Raw genomic sequence first — 17,929 nt, forward strand, 5'->3', positions numbered from 1 at the left:
GAAACTAAAGTGTATTGTTCCTTGTATGCGCATTAAGGATTGCTGGTCTTTGGGGTAATTCAAATTAGGGCCAGTGATGTTGAACCCCTGCTAATTGCAATTTTCCAAAGCCTCACTAGCTTTTCAGTTTTCTGGTGGGTGAACTACAGTAGAACCTCTCTATTAAGGACACTCTCGGGACTGACGAGTGCTGTCCTTGATGAAGAGGTGTCCTGATTAGAGAGGTCACATTGAGTGGAAACAACCAACTAGTGTCTTTAATGGAGAGGGTGTCCTTTGAGGGGTGTCTGGCAAGGGAGGTTCCACTGTAATGTCAATGAATTTGTGTTTTTTCAACAGGAAAATCAAGGCTTTACCGATAATGAAAGATGAAAGTTAAAGGAAAAACTTCACACATTTTCTGAAAGTTGCCAACGATAACCATGAAATGAAATTTCATCCGCTGCCAGTTTCAGTAATCCGTATCAGTGAATCCATCATTTTAATTGCGCATTGCACATTGTTCAATGTTCCATTGCCAAAACTTCACATCAAAGACTTTTCTGCTTTTGTTAATTAAGTCGGAATCACATTCCATCATACCACGATTGTGGAATTTTTCACCAATGCGATAATTAAATTCCGAACATTAGTGAATATTGTCCAGATATTCCACGTTTCATTCTGATAATCCGCTCACGGCTTCTGTTCGTAATGAGGCCGTTAGCTTCTCACTAATGTAATTAATGCATTCCTTTGTCTTTGACTGACCTGTCTTCCATGCATCGTGGCCTAATAAAACTGCTTGCTAATTAGTTTACCATCTTTTGTCCATGCTGTAGTAATGTCTTCCAATGTCTAAATTCATTTCACACCGCTGAAATAACTCTGGTGCTTTTAATGGACAAGAATTTTGAAAATGTAAAAAATCTTTGCAATTTTCACTTTGAAGATTTTACAAAAGATGTAAGGTTATTATTCTATATTTAGATTATAACGAGAAGGATTTTGCGTTTGTGTGAATTTGGACATTTTGTTGGCTTTTGTGAGTAAAAACATGTGATAAAAATCATAGGTTGCTGCATGTGATAAATATCATAGGTTGCTGCAACAAAAATTGCCTGTCTGCTGACCCTTTTACATGTTCTAACATCCCTGTTTTGCCTCTTTCTTTTCCCTAAGAAAGCCTACACACTTTCAGAACTTTGATTATTCAAATCCGTTGAAGTTTTTGATATGTTTTTTTTTGTTGATGAAAATCTTTCTGATGTCGTCCAAGTCAAAGCAGTTTGTTTAAACTTTTGCATTTGGATTGATCATTTAAAGGCGCTTAGATTCATAACGGGACAGATTGCTTTTTCATTAGATTTAAGCGTTTAATTCTAAATGACACATTATCCTTCTGAAAAGTTCAACTAGTGTATTTGTACTTGAAAAGTTTCTTCATTGCATCTAAATGAAAATTTTCCTGTAAAGTTTGCAAAATCATGGAACAAATACTGTTTTGCTCACTATAAGGCTACGTAGGTAGGCTTATACTTTTAATATTGTGACTTTTAAGTATATATCTTAGGCTCAGAATTATTCTTTCCAAATCTTGAACTTTGATGCAATGCCTTAAACATCAAAGTGGATTCGAACAAGTTAACCTTAGTTTTGTAACCCGAGGCTGATTTTCAAAATGGGCGTATGATATGCTTTTCGCATCAAATAATGACGTTTGTGAATCAGTTGGTATTTCAAAACGAAAGCATCATCTTTCTTGCATATGTCTCGGGGTAATCTCTGCCTTGTAAATCCAGGTTTCGCACAGATTTACCCGTCAACAACCCTGCGATAATTCCAGGAAATTCTGCAGCAGGCTGTGCCTCAAACTTGTTATTTGGCGTTAATTGGAATTCAATTTCGAGCATCTTGGAGCACTTAGTTCCACTCTGTCACTTTCAGCTCTAGTTTTAAGTGATTTTCCCAACTGTGACTCTCCTTCGTGCTTCAAGGAGACTCCTCTCAAAACGTTTGAGGGTCTTTAAGAGATGTGACGAGACTTGAACGAAAGGATGTAATAATGTCATACGCCGTGTTGCCATGTTGATTGAAATAGAATGAGTCGTAAGCAGATGACGACTGTGATGAGGTTGTGCAGGTGGCAGCGTGGATTGGCAATGAAAACGGCGTAAATTGGCCATTGGGGTGGTGCTGTGGCTCATTTCTTATCAACTGCGGCTTTTTACTTGAAACTTTGTAATCTATGTATTGAGACCTCCTATAGCTAACCCCAACCAAAACCTCTCTTTGAAGCATTTGTCAGGGATTCTGCAATCAAGCCGAGACCTCTGAAACCCGTTTCCAGTACGACCCAACTCTTTTAGCGCCAGGGGGCCAAAACAGTTAGAGCTGCAAAAAAGCCTCATCGTTAAAACACAGCATTGATACAAAAGTAACTCACCTTAGAAGGGGAGGCCGGGGCACATCCCTGAAAGATAGAAAGAAATATTTATAGTAATGGGCTTGTTACCATTTAGTTGCACTTTGACACCGGGTCTAGATTACATGAAAAAGGCTATTAAAATACCAATCATTTAGTTGAATTTGTGCTCATATTTAGGAAATGGTCGTCAATATCATCAGCTTGCCTGAAAGAAATTCTCAAGAAAACGGACACTAAATGGTGGTCAAAAAGGACATTTCATCAGCACACCAACCTTAAGATGCCCCAGGCTAATTCAGTAATGTTTCCTCATATAAAAATTGAATAAAACCTATATAATCCAAAATAGAAGGAGGTCTTTTGAAGACTCTCATTTTCACACACTCTCCAGCCCATAGCAAAGCCTGGACTGTGCCCCCACACCAGTTGAAACCAGTTGATCAAAATGTTTGGCAAGTCATGTGACCCAAGCTCCTTCATTCTCCTGTATTGTCTAATCTGTCATGGCTGATGTTAATTGTCTTGGGTAACAAACTTATTGGTCTGGTCATTGTCTTGGAAATAACCTTGTAAAGATTAATCCATACTTAATATAACTCATGCATTTCACTTACCAGTAAGAAAGGCTATACACAGTCCAATGCTTTTTCTACAACCACATGTGAGTTGTGTGCCATGGTGTGTTTTTGGGGGGTGGGGTGGGCTGCAGTTGCATAGTGATACAAATCTCTTTCAGACCCAAGTGCAACCAAAGAAATGGCTAAAAAAATGCTCACAATTAGAAATGTTGGTTGCGGGCAGCAAAGTTCACCATACAGTAGAACCTCCCTTAGTGGAAACCTCTCTGTCAAGGACAACCTCTCTATCAAAGACACCAGGTTTGGTCCTAAATTGGTTGTTTTCATTCAATTCGACCTCTCTAATCAGGCCACCTCTCTATTAAGGACAAAAGCTGTCAGTCCCAAGGGTGTCCTTAATAGAGAGGTCCTACTGTTGTATGAATTAACTGTTGTAAAAAATCAATGGTGGTCTTGTCTCAAGAGGCCGGGTTGGAATGATAAAGTATGGTAAAGTTTAACTGGGAAATATACCATAATATAAAGGAAAAAAACCAAGCTCAACAATTCGTAAAATTGTTCAAATGTCCAGCGCACACCACTCTTTTCCTTTTTAGTAGGCGAAATGGTGAGTAGGCGAAATGGTGTGTAGGCGAAATGGTGAATAGGCGAAGTGGGTGTAGGCGAAATGGTGAGTAGGCGAAATGGGTGTAGGTGAAATGGGGGTAGGCGAAATGGGGGTAGGCGAAATGGGTAATAGGCGAAATGGGTGTAGGCGAAATGGGTGTAGGCGAAATGGGGATACACCGTCTTATCAATTCACCCCGTCTATATTTAAAGGGACTATTAGACCATGAAGTTCTAAAGTCACTAAAGTTCTGGTCAATTCTCTTCAAATCAGTTCTAAGTTGCAGTAGGTTTCCCCAGCTATCCGGTTATCCGTCTCACACTAAGCAGAAGCATATTCCTTGGAAATGTCTGATGCTTTGAATGTAAATATGCTTGTAAGATGCAATTAAATGATGCGTTACTAAAATTCTATTTGAATTCAGTTGCGTCTTGCAATAAGTTCTGCTTGGTAGCCTTTGATGGAGTCCCTAATGGACCCACCCACAGTGGAAGTAAGGCAAAAGAAATTTATGATACTTTTTTTCTTCTTATGAAATATCGTGAATAGATGGAGAAACCATTGAAAATTAAGATCCATGAAAATCAAAATATCGAGAAATAACATGTTGGGGGTGGAAAAAATCTGAGGAAAATTTTGTGTCCGCAAAAATGAAATGGTTTTTTTTGAAGAACTTCTGCTGGCAAATCTGATGTGGCATAAAAGTTTGGCAGTTACAGTTGTCCAGGCTGACTAGACACAAACAATACTAGATGACAAATGGTCATGCTAATATACCACTCTTCACAAAAACAATTTGGGGATTACCACGGAGTTGGGGAAAAAACTGAATGCCATTTATCTTGCTGTTAGTATATTTGTGTTAGATTTTTCCTGTAGAAGGTGAAAGTGATTGATAAGCGCTGGCTGCGTAAAAAGGCATCAAATCGTCACCCTAAAACACCATTGATTATTCAGAAGAACTGGTGATTGTAACTCTGTTTTACTTATTGACGAATTGCATTTAAAGTAAGAGAAGACCGGTTTGTTTTATTGTTTTGTGGCCAAGCAACCCAAGACAGAGCAGGGAGAATGGGGGACAAAGTTTTAAAATTTCACTGGTGTTAAAGCTGAGAAGCTTGCGTGGACTCAACCTCTCGCCGAAGTCAGATTCACTAGGCCAATAAAGCCAATTGGCGTCTAACTGTGGTGCCACACAAAAACGCCCACCCCCTGGAGGAGGAATACCCTGTGAGAAAATCTCCTCAAAGTGCTGAGCGAACGCTGATGAAATAAGAATACATTTTTTCTCTGATAGAAATGTATAAGCGAGATATGGAAAGATGTTAAATCTAGTGGAAAGATTGAGCACAGCAAGCAGATGAGGATGCAGGTTTTTGTAGCGAGTTTGTCACCAGTTATCTTTGGTCCAGTTGGCAGGGAAGAAGACGGCTAATGACTTGGGTGGAAAAAAATTGGTATTTGCTGAAGAATATGACTGTTGGCAAAAAGTATCTCGGGATTCTTGGTTCCTGTTTGACTAATTAGCAACTGTTTTCCATATCACTGCTCTGGTAAGTGGTATTGAGGAAGAAGTATGATAATAAGTGAAATGATATGATTGTGTTGAGCTGAAAGTGGTCCTGTTCCTGGATTTCGGTTTTGACTTCGTCGTGTAAAGACCGATTCGGACTAACGGAAAACACACTCAAACATCACTCACTAAATCTATTCTGAATACAATCAGCTCTGTTCCAATCAGGCAGCACAATAAAAAGACATGGGCTTCTTTAGTAAACCGTAATGAAGACCTGTCAGCATACGAGAGATTTTTTTGAAGACAAAGCAATGAAATGACAATGAAGCATCAAACAAATGATTCAAACCTGAGGAAACTGACAACAGACTTGTGCTATGGCTTTTGCCATTGTGAGAACACATGTGCCTTCCTTGCACGGACTAACTCAAATAGTCTAGTTTCATCGATCTTAGACCGGTTCCTTACATGGGCTTATGATACATAGCAGAACAGTGAAATACTGGAATGACAGAACGTGAATCATAAACATTGAGCCATTGAATCACACTGTCGCTTACAACTCAAATACTCTAATTTCACCAATCTAAGACCACTTTATTAATTTCTATAAAATCGACAGAAAGGCCAAGCTAAAACATGACATCATGACTATCAGATAATGGATGTCGCAAGCCAATTGTCTGTCCAAACTGATTGACATCAAATATTTTCAAGCCAAACTTGAATATTCAGAAACCATCTTAGATCAGTGAAACTAGAGTATTTCATCTTTTTGGAGCTGACAAGACATCTAATCAGTTCTGTTCTCATCAAGCAAGCGTAATAAGAATCAAGTTCTTTTTGGTAATCTATAATTTTACATCAAGAAAACGTGTCAGAATACAAGGGGATCTTCGAAGACGAAGGAATGTTAAGAATAACAATGAAAGAACATCAAACAACTGAGCCAGAAATGTCTGATCTGACAGCAAATGTTCTGATGGCTTTTGGGTATGACCTGGTATGAATTGGATTTTCTTTAATCCATACTTTGTATGACTTAGCCTAAGTGAATGTGTTACATTGCGACAAGATGATCACTCTTTAGTTGGATGAGGGACACATGAGTCTATTAGGGAAGTTATCTGCACTCTTCAATACCTGCCTTAAAGATGAACTGTCGTTTTCAACATTTTGTCATTTGATGTCATAATAATGATAAACAGTACACTAACAACTGTCAAGCTGCCCTGCCTGACGTCGTCACCCGGGAAAATGACGTCAGAACTACATGAAGCACCGAGCAGAATGCCGCGCCTGGTAAACATGGAAGACGAACATACTTGAAGCCAATATCTTGATAATCCTTTTGCGAGATGCAGGTACATCACCTGGGGTTAGGAAAACATCTGTACAGAACGTCTTCGTAGTCAAAGAAGCCAGACAGTGCCTCAAGATCCATTGTGATTCTCTTACAAATTCGACCATAAAGATGTACTGTAAAGATATTTCGTTTACCTGACCTCAAGTGGTGTATGCGTGTCCAGCTCGTTGACGAACTGACTGAACCGTCTTGGACACAAGGCCACCAAAGGACGCAGATCAGGGAAAAACTGCACAAGCAAACAATCTATGGATATGTTGCCTTATATTTCTCCCCTTTGATCATGGAGCGTGTTGACATCTTAAACCACTCTGACATTCGCAAACTGACTCAACCGTCTTGGACGTGGCTGAACTACAAAGCTAAAGTGATGGCATCATTCTCTCTTGTAATCATCTCAAACTAGCTGGGTAATTGTGTTTTGATGAAAGTGCCTGGGGGCTAGGCGTTTAAATCATGATCGTTATGACATGACAATCAAATGCTTGGCTGTTGCATGGCCTCTGGGCTGCGTGATTTAGGGATGTCGTACAAGAGGGACGTCTCAAATAACCTTGGATTTGAACCCTCTACCGTTCGGTCAGAAGTCCTACGCTCTCGCCACTACACCAAGCGCTTCCCAAAGAGTTTCCCCACGAAAAATGGTTTCTTGTTTAACAAGTTTTTTCAATAACAGATAATTCTGCCTATTGACGTTGCTCTTCAACATGGTTTGTTTCTAATAAGACCGTAGGTGGTAAAGCCATAAGTTAGTTTTGTTTATGATATTTATATGATTCACACAGGGCCCGCAGAGTGCTAGACAAATGTTCTCGTCAATATTCTTACAGCTTGCTTAGGACCCACCTGGCAGTTCCGTTGATTAGATAGTTAAATATCATGCCCACAAATAAGACAACTGCTTTTTACACCATTGGCATTTTTAAGGTATCAAGTTGGCAATCTGAGGCCAAATCTTTTCACAAAAACAGATGTGTCACATTCTGTAAAATTTGTTCTTGCTAGCTGCGTATTGGCATTTATTCTCAGCCACATGTGATTTTGAGATGCGGTTTTTGCTAAACCTAACGGGTCTTTCCATGTGATAAAGACTTGAGATACAAGCACCAAATGGTTTATATTACTGCATTTGCATTTATCAGGGCAGTCCAGTCTATTGCTTTGATTTAGTTAAGCTGTATTCTGACCAAGAATAAATCAGACAATTAACATCTCCATCCAAATCCCAGATCAGTCCGGCGCAATCTCTTCCCAACAAAGACACAAAGACTGCACCAAGATAAATTCTCAGTGAGGGGGTCCTTAATGTATTTGCTCTCATCTTACTGGATGGCCGGACCATTTGACTGGGGCATTTCCCCCAGGAGGCAGTATCTGAAATCGATTAGGCCATATCCAGACGGGATTATTGTCATCATACTTGGCTGATGATCGCCCATTATTGTCCTGGCTGGCGTTGGGCGAGAATTCAAAAGAATAGGACGTCATGTTACAGTCTATAGGATTGGTACTCGAATGGACAAGCAGGAAATGAACTTGGGTCTGGGCTTCTGTTATTTGGGACACACCCTGCTCTATCTCGGAGATTAAAGAGTATTTCCTATGATGAATGTAATGCCCTTCCCACGCATCAGTCAGTGTCAAGGCAATTGGGAAGATCAGTGGCGTAGTGGTTAGAGCACCGGGCTCATAATCAGGAGGTCGTGGGTTCGATTCTCGGAAGGGTCACTGCTGTTTCGTCTTTGTGTCTTTGAGCAAGGCACTTAACCCTACTTGCTTCTCTCCACCCAGGAGTAAATGGGTACCTAGCTGGCAGAGTTGGCACACTATGAATGTTAGTCCTGAGCGCTGTATAGCTGCAGCTCGGACCTGTAATACTCCCAAGGAGTAGAGCTTGAACCACGAATGTACAGGCCAATAGCTAGGGGTAATAATGTGAAGTACTTTGAGCGACTGAAACCAGTTGAATTTCGCGCTATATAAGTCTCATAATTATTAATTGATGCATCATCAGGTCATACGCAAGCTGCTGGATGGGACCCTATTGCAGACCCTATTGTCCACATGTTCATCAGGCCTAACTGATCTGCACTGGACTTTTGGATAGGAAATAAGAAGGTTCATTTTCATTTCTCGAGAAATTGTAAAATAGACTGAATCGGTGGTGGTGAGAAATCCCCTTTAGGTCAGAGAAGGAGTCGAAAGGACATGCAACCTCTTCAATGTTGATGAAATTCCTGGAATCGGATGCTGGCGGATGTTCTGATTGAGCTGTTCATTCCCGACGCCTGCAGCATGTCTGAAGGGTGTTCTTTTCCACGTTGCGATCCATCCCCTGGAATACAATGATGTCTTCTATGACAACACTTGATGACACATGCTGTTCCATTTTGATGTTCAAAAGGAAAATCTAAAGTAAAAAGGACAACTAAGAGTATCCCTGTGAAACTCTAGCACTGAAGGTGTTAAAGCTTTTAAACCTCCTTCTCCTGTGCATGTCATAAGTATTTGTAAGAAATGGCAGCGGCTTAAACCCAAAAGGGTTTCTTAAGTTGACATGATGATGATGATGATTATATAGATAACAGTCATCCCTTATGTGGACACCACAGCTGGTAATGACACTGACAGGCATCCACACCTTTTTAAGTACTTGGGGACATTTTCTGGCATTGGTTTATCAAAGATACCTTCCCTATAAATCTGTTAATAGGTGTCACTGGCCAGCATCGAGATGAAAAATTTATTTCAACCATCATTTCTAAGGCTACTGGGTTTGCAATTCTTGTTACCTGCAATAACCACACGAATGAGTGATTTTTATCACGTATGCTCATGATCACGGGTCGCAGTGATCTAAATCGCTCATTTGGGAGGTATTCTGGACTGCTTCTTTGGCATCTGATGCCTCAAGCCTATCCGGTCTCAAAGGAAATCCACCATAAAAAAGAAGTTGCAGATGGACAGTTATTAGGTAAAGCTGCTAGCTTGGCTTTTTGATATTAGCCCCGTAAGCAAAGAATACGGAATCGGGTTTCTTGGTCAATCAGAAATGCCTAAAGCGTGTTCTTGGGATAACCAATAAGTGTTGTCATCAGTCTCATGAGATGGACATAGCCACAAGACGTAGATCGATGAAGAGCCTTGGGCACCAAGAGTCAGCCTCATGTCAGGTTGGTTAGGGCCCGCTGTAGAAGTATGACGACCTAACGCATGATGTCCAGACATCTTCTACACACAAGAGCCCAAGGCACCAAGAGCAAGTAGATATATTCAGAACTTACGCGTATTGTTCAGGTATTTCCAACAACTTGGAGAAAATTAACTCAAGTCAAATCTCCACGAATCAAGCCTGTCTGTTGTGACAAAACATCGAACAATTGATCAAACGACAGCCCCAAGTACCTAGACAGCTAATGGGGTCGGCTCTAGATATATGTAGACATCCAGGTATTTTCCGCATCCTAAGAGTATTGGCTCAAGTCATCACCGCAAATCAAGTTTGCCTGTTGTGACAAACATCAATCAATCAAGAGCCACAGGGCTTAGAGTTTGCCTCATGTGAGTTTGGTGCGGGTCGGCTGCAGACTCTTGTAGAACTTAAGTTAATCTCCACAGATCAAGCTTGTCTGCTTTGATAGAGCTTAGATCAATCCAGAGCCAAAGTTACTGAGATTTGGCCTCATATCAAGTTGGTTGGGGGCTTGCATAGATTCATGTCGTACTCACTCATGATGTACAAGCAAGCGGGTTCTATTCCAAGTCGGTCAGTCCCAGCATGCTCGTGTGATAGAGAGGGTGACTCTATTGTTTATAGAGCTAATAATCTCCTAGTTGACGCTCAGCTCTGAATGTACGAGACAAGTATTGCCCTCATCCTATGTGAGTCATCTCCTGTCACCTATCCCCAAATCAAGCTACTCTGTTGTGTTGAGGAACCCTTGGCAATGGCCAGTCACGAGTGCCTGTTACCCTCAGGCAACTAGTCACACCTTGTCTATTTGGAAACGGAGCTCCAGCCATGGCTGCCTTCAGGTCTTCACTAACCAAGCTTGTCTGTGGGGTCCGATAGTTTAGGAAGGGCAACTCTTGAGGTGCATGCGTGACATATGGCCAGTAGAGGTGGTCTTCAGTGAAGGGCCACAGGTACTGGTCTGTCGTCTTGGCGATACCGAAACAAGGGTAGTTTCCTGAGGTTATAATGAAGCCTATCATGGGCAGAGCTTGAAAGTGTACTTTAGAATGTTCAGTGGGAGATTGGTATGACGGACCTGTTCATGTTGCTGATGTCATCCAAATTTTGGCAGGATTTGCTTAAGATTAGGTCAGTGGTGTGTGAAAGAGCTGGTGTACCTACTGGTTGGTGCACGAGTCATAATGTGGATGATCTCACTATTACCCTTACTACTATGCCATTTACAACAAGTGCAACCAAACAATGATCAATCTCATCCTGTCCAAATCTACAGTTGAGCCATACAGTGACAACGTCTCAAGTGTACAGACGAAGTTTTGATTATCACAAACCGATGTCAATCTAAACTGATGAACCTCTTTGAATCCAGAAATAACCATGAAATCCTTGAGAAGACTTATCATCAAGGAGCATCAACTTGGTACAACACTTTCTTCAATTTGATTTACAATGATTACAAAATCTTTTGATCAAACATGTCAAATGATCGATCAAATGTCGCCGATCCAGATTGGCAATCAATTTTCGTAAAAAAAAGTGAGTACTTCCGCATTCCCGTGGTTATCCTGCGCCGAATGGCCAACATTATTCATGATAGAAAGAAATCTCCGACAGGTGATCCGATAAGAGTATTGTTTAGCATTAGTTATTCTGGTTGTCCCGTCTAACTCCCATCTTTCGCTGCCAATTGCCCACCAAATGGGATCATGATGTGATAGATGGCTCAGCTTCTTGGCCATTTCTTCTTATTCGTGTGATTATGAGCGGATGAAAACGAGCGTTTGTCAACTCACACGTGTCCTGATCGGGACAACTGCTTAGCTGTACAAAGTACGCTGAATGTCGTCGGCTGATGGACACTGTAAGCCCATTTATTTTCACGAGCATGATATTTTGATGGAGGGACTACAAATTTTGAACTTGAGGGGGCGCCAGCGTGTTTGGAAAATCTACCCACTGTACTTGATGGTACTTGATAGCTTGCTATCTGTATCGGATATTAGTCACTTGAAAAGCGTCAATTTGACACACAAGCTACTGTCTGCCCTATTGGCCCCTTTTAATGTTCTTCCTGGGGGAAATCAACCAAGCTTCTCATCTGTGAAGTGTTTCCGACATTGTCACACGTCTAATAATACCTCCTGACAGATGCATCGTTATCCTTTAGGGTGTTTCCACCCCTCTGAGGAGAGAGCGTTACAAGATCTGCCATCTGAACGAGAGATCGTCACAAGATCGTTCCGTCATCTGAACGGGAGATCATCATAAATAAGACCTCTCTGTCTTGGCTCTCAGTCACTGAACCAGCCAGAGGTATAGTCCTTTCAGGGTCTCTGCCAGAGGTTGAGTTGGGTATGTTTTATGCAGCCTCAAAGAAGTTGGAGTGTACAGACAATAGATGTATGTACTCAAAAAGAAATCTTAAAAATTTGTCCGTAATCTTCTGAACCGCCAAATCAAAAATCCTGAACATTTTATTTTTTTGCGATATTTTCACTATTTGCGAAATCAAATGAAGTTTCCACTTTACACCGGCCTTGAAAGTGTTTATCATGATAAAGATTTGAACAAAGGTGTGCATTCTCAGAATTTAACTCAGGGAAACACAAACACCTGACCACAATTTGCTTTAAGATTTGAAAAACAAATCTGAGGTTAACCTGTTCTGTGTTTGATTGTTATCATACCTGTGGGGTTTTAATTCAGTATCAACTTCATTCATGTGGAGTATGCACTTGAGTTTGTTGTTGATGAGATACCAAGAAATTGCTTTCTCAATTACGGTATACTCAATTCTAACTCTCGATGAGGTTCATGTGAGTATTGGTATCGAATGATGGGGCTGCGTATCCGATCTGATCCTTTGTGACCTTTTGCCTCGTCCCATGTTTGCTTATGACCTCATGATGTGCCACACACAAAATGAACGTTGGCTTGGCTTATTTGATGTTCCCATTGATGGCACCAGGGAACATCCTGTGGCGACAACACCACAAGGGAACAGTCGATGGATACGCAGCTTTATAATTCAGTTTAAAATTACGAAGTGATTGTATCTAGGATGGGCTCGATATGGATGCGTTTACCTATACAGACTGTTTAAATGAATAAACAAATTAGAACTTCTAACGAAAACGCACTTACCTTAAAAGCTTTACCAATAAAGGCTATGAAAACCAGTTGTTAGAGCAGCAAGTATTCCGTTTAAATCTCTCCTCTCTGGCTTTATAGATTTCTAACAATCAGCAAGCATTCCTATCGGAGTTGGTCCTCCATTACTCCTGGAAAAAAAGAACGTGGTTTTGGTTTATTTAAAAAGATTTATGAAGTAAGAGCAGTTTCGTAAGGTTCATTATCCAGTCTCCAGGTGTTTTTTGATGCAGGTGTTAGACTCACGACTATGTTAATTAAGCTCGCTAGTTTATTTCTCAAATTCCTACAAAGAAAAAGTAAAAGTAAGGTTTCAGAGCAATTTATTTTAACAGTTTTATTTTTTAATTTTTCTGCCAGTCGTTCTCGGCCTCACTCGGGGAAAGTATATTTGACCCGTTTGATTTAAAGTACATGGCAGCGGCAACCTTGTCTGAACCCAGAAAGTTATATTAGATAGTTGATAATATCTAACATGTCCCAGTAATCCTTTGTCGACTGTTATGAGGTAGAAGATGTTATTGGTAGCCTCTTGGTGCCTCTATAGCTTATTCATTTGACAGCCTCATCTGCCTTATAAGTACATATTTAGTGGCGATTTCCATTCATATGTAAGAAACACTCGCAGAGAATTCATGGAATGTGTATCACTATACCATGACCAGTCCATCGAATGAGACTTATAACTGAGGTTCCTTGTATCTGGTGTCTATGCCAGGCAGATTAAAGACCCCACCAAGCGAGAAACAGGAGTATTTTGTGTGGACTCAACCTCTCGCCGAAGTCGGTGTCACTAGGCCAATAAACCCAATTGATGCATAACCGTAGTGGCACGCATAAACACTCATCCCGCCTCGGAGGAGGAATATACTCCCTGGAGAAAATCACCTCCAAGTGCAAAGTGAAGGCGGAAGAAGAAAAAGTAGAAGAAGAAAAAACTGTATCATCATCTTCTTCTTCAGTGTTTGTATGTCTAATTAAGTGAACGATTTCAAAAGATGAATAAACCTAGCGAGCTGCATGCGATCTCCCGACAATTATTCCGATTGAGGGATAGGAATATGAATAAAGCTATTTGCATACGCTCTATTGGCCTCATTCATATCAAGCAGTTAAAGTAATGGAAGGTAATGGAAATGTGTGATTCATACACTTGTCAGGAACCTTCTAGCTTATCGTGTAAATGAAAGCGATGAAACAATGGCAGGCTGAATCCAAATATCAAGGGAGCTTTTAATACGGGCTTCTCCTTATTAGTGCTGTGCGATGAAAGGAAATTGATTCGACGCTGGCAAAAGATCAATGAAGGTTTAGAAACCTCGCTGTTGATAACTGGCTCACTCAATAATCGTTGCATGAAGTGGGGTAAAGTTGGCCCGGGGGGGGGGGTGATGACCCAACTCCCAAAGTCTTAATCTTGCTAAAGTATGATAATTTTAGCAAATTGACATGATTGTGCAATCTTTTAACATCTCTTTGTACAGTGAAATAGAAGATTTAATACCATGTATTGTTCAAGCTGGGGATGGAAAATGTATGGGACTATTGGGCCACGGTCACCCCACTCCACTTGGGCCACGATCACCTCATCCTACAGTAAGCTTTTTCGTTTTCACCAATTTGGGATTTCCATTTCAACATAAACCCTCTTTTCAATTACTTAATGTAATCCCAGAAGAGTACATTGCACATCAGACATGTGATTGGCCTCCTCTGGGTGTGATATTGACAACAATTTGTATTGCTAAATCTTATGTGAGAAGTAAATGTTCTTGTTCCCGATATTGATTTTGAACTTCAAGATAAATTTAGCCTCACACAGGCATGTCTAGATCTGGAACAAAGCTTCTTCCCTCTTAAAAAAAGGAATCCAAGATGGAATCCAAGATGCATTTCGCTCTTGAGACTGATACGGGGCCATTTGTGACAATTTGATGGTCTTTTGGGCGAATGGTCTCAAATTGATCAACACAAAATCTCAAGGTAATTTCAAGTCAGTTATAAACGAAGACTAACATTTGAGAAGGGGATTGGTCTTTCTTTAATGCTGGGTTGCCCCAAAATGACAGAATTTCGAAAGAGTAAAAAGTTTTCCAGATAATGATGGAGCCGTCAAGACGCAGGATTTTCAAAATATGAAAGACGAGAATCAGTATCTTCCCTTGACGGTGTGGGAAGGGCATTGTCTTGCTTGTTTGTTTAAAAACCGAGCAAGCGACATGACGAACAGGAAGTTTGGCTGCCGATGGTGTCAGAGTTGTGGCATTTCTATTCTTGGGACAAAGACACTCCAAAGATTGGCAACGTATAAAGTTTTCCAATATTTGACGATATGTCTTCCAACATTCCTACGCAAAACTTTATGGTACACGTGTTAAAAAATCATTTTCATTCGCGAACCTCTCTTCTTTATTGGTTAATGTCACCTATGTGTGTCCAGGTATCATATATCTCATCTTGTGATATAACCACTTCATGCTTATTATCCAATATTTTTTAGCTGAAGGAGAAAGAAAGGTGAAATGAGTAGGAGAAGCAAAGAAGGAGTGAGTTCCATTATAAGATTCTGAACTAGTTCGGAGCTCATCTATGCTTTCAGACGTTTACTAAATATCTTGCCAGATTGGACAAATATATACAGTGTAGCAGACTTCTCTCTATTAAAGTCACCCTCTATTAAGGACATTAGTTTTGGTCCAGAATTGGGTATTTCCACTCAATTCGACCTCTCTAATCAAGACATCTCTCTATTGAGGATGGCACTTATCAGTTCCGAGGGTGTCCTTAATAGAGAGGTTCTACTGTATATAATTGTGGGCCTCAAAGGTAGGCAATTTTGAAATTTGAATTTGAATTTTAACCATTTCCAGGTGGGTAAAGCTTTGATAACATCGTTCTTATTAGACTGATATACAAAATACTATAAATGCCAAGTTTCAGCGAATTTGTGTGCATAGTATCTGACTATGGTAATTTTTGTTTACCTGACTCACAAGAAAATACAATGAACTCGAACAGAAGCCTTTAAGAGACACAATCAGAATAAGAATTCTATCCAAAAACCAACTTCAAACGAGTGTGTGGCTTCTGTAATTATAATCCCATCTACCGAGATTAAAATGAAGCTGGATTAAATTGGTTGTGTTTTGCTGCGGTTGTAATTGCATCGAGTGAGGAGGATGTGGTTACGTGAGATGCAGTTGTTAAGAGTCTCATCATCTTGGCAAGGTGATGTTATCAAGTACCCATTGCTCTCATCTATTTTCTATGAATACCTTGTGAATGTTCCAGGGTTGAATATCGGCAGTTTGTTGCCATGAGGCGCTCTCGATCAAAGAAAGATGTCATCATTTGGATCAGATTTGACAATAAGTCCTGATGAAGATGCGTATGGTTTGAATATCTGAAATGTGTTACCATGAAACACTCTCTTTCTCTGCCGAAACATTTGGCATTCAAATCGGCCGTTCAAGAGGCAAACTTCTTGGCGCCATGAGTTTTGGCAAAATGATGTCATACCATGTCAAATTGTTGAAAGACGTGATCTCGATTTGCCAAAGTTTGGGCACCCGGTTTCAATACATGAAATGTCACTATGAACTCCCCACCCCTCTACTCGAGAAAGGTACTATAAAGTGACTGAGTGCCATCTCTAACTTCTTGAGACACTTCAATAGCCTCGTTCACCGAATCCTACTTGGTGAAATTGTCCTAATCAGAAACATGACCAGTTTTGAAGAGCACTACCAAGGACAAGACAGGAATTATAATTCGAGTGGATGGCATGTCACATGCACTTGGACACATCCCCAAACAGTTGTGTTGTGATGTTATAAGGCAGTTCACTCAGGTAATGATGAATAAATGTCTCAATGGATGACCCGGCAGGGCGAATGATTTTGATACAAGAAATCCTACTTCACCGGAAAAGAAACCTAAAGTAATTCACACTTCACCGTCTTACAAGAAACCTGAAGAAATTCACACTTTACCGTCTTACAAGAAACCAGATGTAATTTACACTTCACCGTCTTACAAGAAACTAGATGTAATTTACACTTCATCGTCTTACAAGAAACCTAAAGGAATTCACACTTCACCGTCTTACAAGAAACTAGATGTAATTTACACTTCACCATCTAAATAGAAACCTAAAGTAATTCACACTTCACCGTCTTACAAGAAACCAGATGTAATTTACACTTCAGCGTCTAACAAGTAATCTAAAGTAAATCACACTTCACCGTCTTACAAGAAACCAGATGTAATTTACACTTCAGCATCTAACAAGAAATCTAAAGTAATTCACACTTCACCGTCTTACAAGAAACCAGATGTAATTTACACTTCACCGTCTTACAAGAAACTAGATGTAATTTACACTTCATCGTCTTACAAGAAACCTAAAGGAATTCACACTTCACCGTCTTACAAGAAACTAGATGTAATTTACACTTCACCATCTAAATAGAAACCTAAAGTAATTCACACTTCACCGTCTTACAAGAAACCAGATGTAATTTACACTTCAGCATCTAACAAGAAATCTAAAGTAATTCACACTTCACCGTCTTACAAGAAACCAGATGTAATTTACACTTCAGCGTCTAACAAGAAACCTAAAGTAATTCACTCTTCACAGTCTTACAAGAAACCAGATGTAATTCACACCTGATGACAGAGAAAACTTTGTTATCAAAACTAATCTTAAAAGACTTACATGGATCTCAGTGCTTGGCTCTCCTGTCCAACTATACAGCCACACCAACAAAAACCATAATAACTTTTCAAATACTCCAATAAAAATCAGTCTCCAGGCTTAACAACTTTTTCCTTTCTACAGAACAGTGAAAAAAATAATCACTTTTTCCTTTGTATAGAACAATGAAAAAAACCAATACACCTATCACAAAAGAGAGAAAGTTTATTAATCCTGTTACGACTTTTCGCCCCTTTTCACTGCCTCCGTGTTAATTTGTAATAGCGAGCGTCTATCCCCGAAAAAATTCTTGCTCATAATCCAGCTCTTATCCTTGAAATCAATCATGAAATCGTGCGCACCATTGTCAGTTATAAATGACGCTGCATCGAATAAACTAGTCCTCTCTC

General features: G+C 40.1%; 2 protein-coding genes across 2 annotated transcripts in view; one reads left to right on the plus strand and one right to left on the minus strand.

Annotated features, from left to right (window-relative positions):
• LOC135496064 (leucine-rich repeat and coiled-coil domain-containing protein 1-like) overlaps window positions 1-17,929 on the plus strand; it is a 106,283-nt gene that overhangs the window by 35,223 nt on the left and 53,131 nt on the right. The gene's annotated exons all lie outside the window — the stretch shown is intronic.
• LOC135496065 (FMRFamide receptor-like) overlaps window positions 1-17,929 on the minus strand; it is a 92,121-nt gene that overhangs the window by 30,479 nt on the left and 43,713 nt on the right. The window contains exons 2-3 of the mRNA XM_064785178.1: window positions 12,815-12,951; window positions 2,426-2,452 (exon numbers count right to left, since the gene is read on the minus strand). The gene's annotated coding sequence lies outside the window, so the exon portion shown is untranslated. The remainder of the gene's footprint in view (window positions 1-2,425; window positions 2,453-12,814; window positions 12,952-17,929) is intronic.

This window comes from Lineus longissimus, chromosome 11, assembly GCF_910592395.1.
Source record: "Lineus longissimus chromosome 11, tnLinLong1.2, whole genome shotgun sequence".
In the NCBI taxonomy this organism is placed as follows: Eukaryota; Metazoa; Nemertea; class Pilidiophora; order Heteronemertea; family Lineidae; genus Lineus; species Lineus longissimus.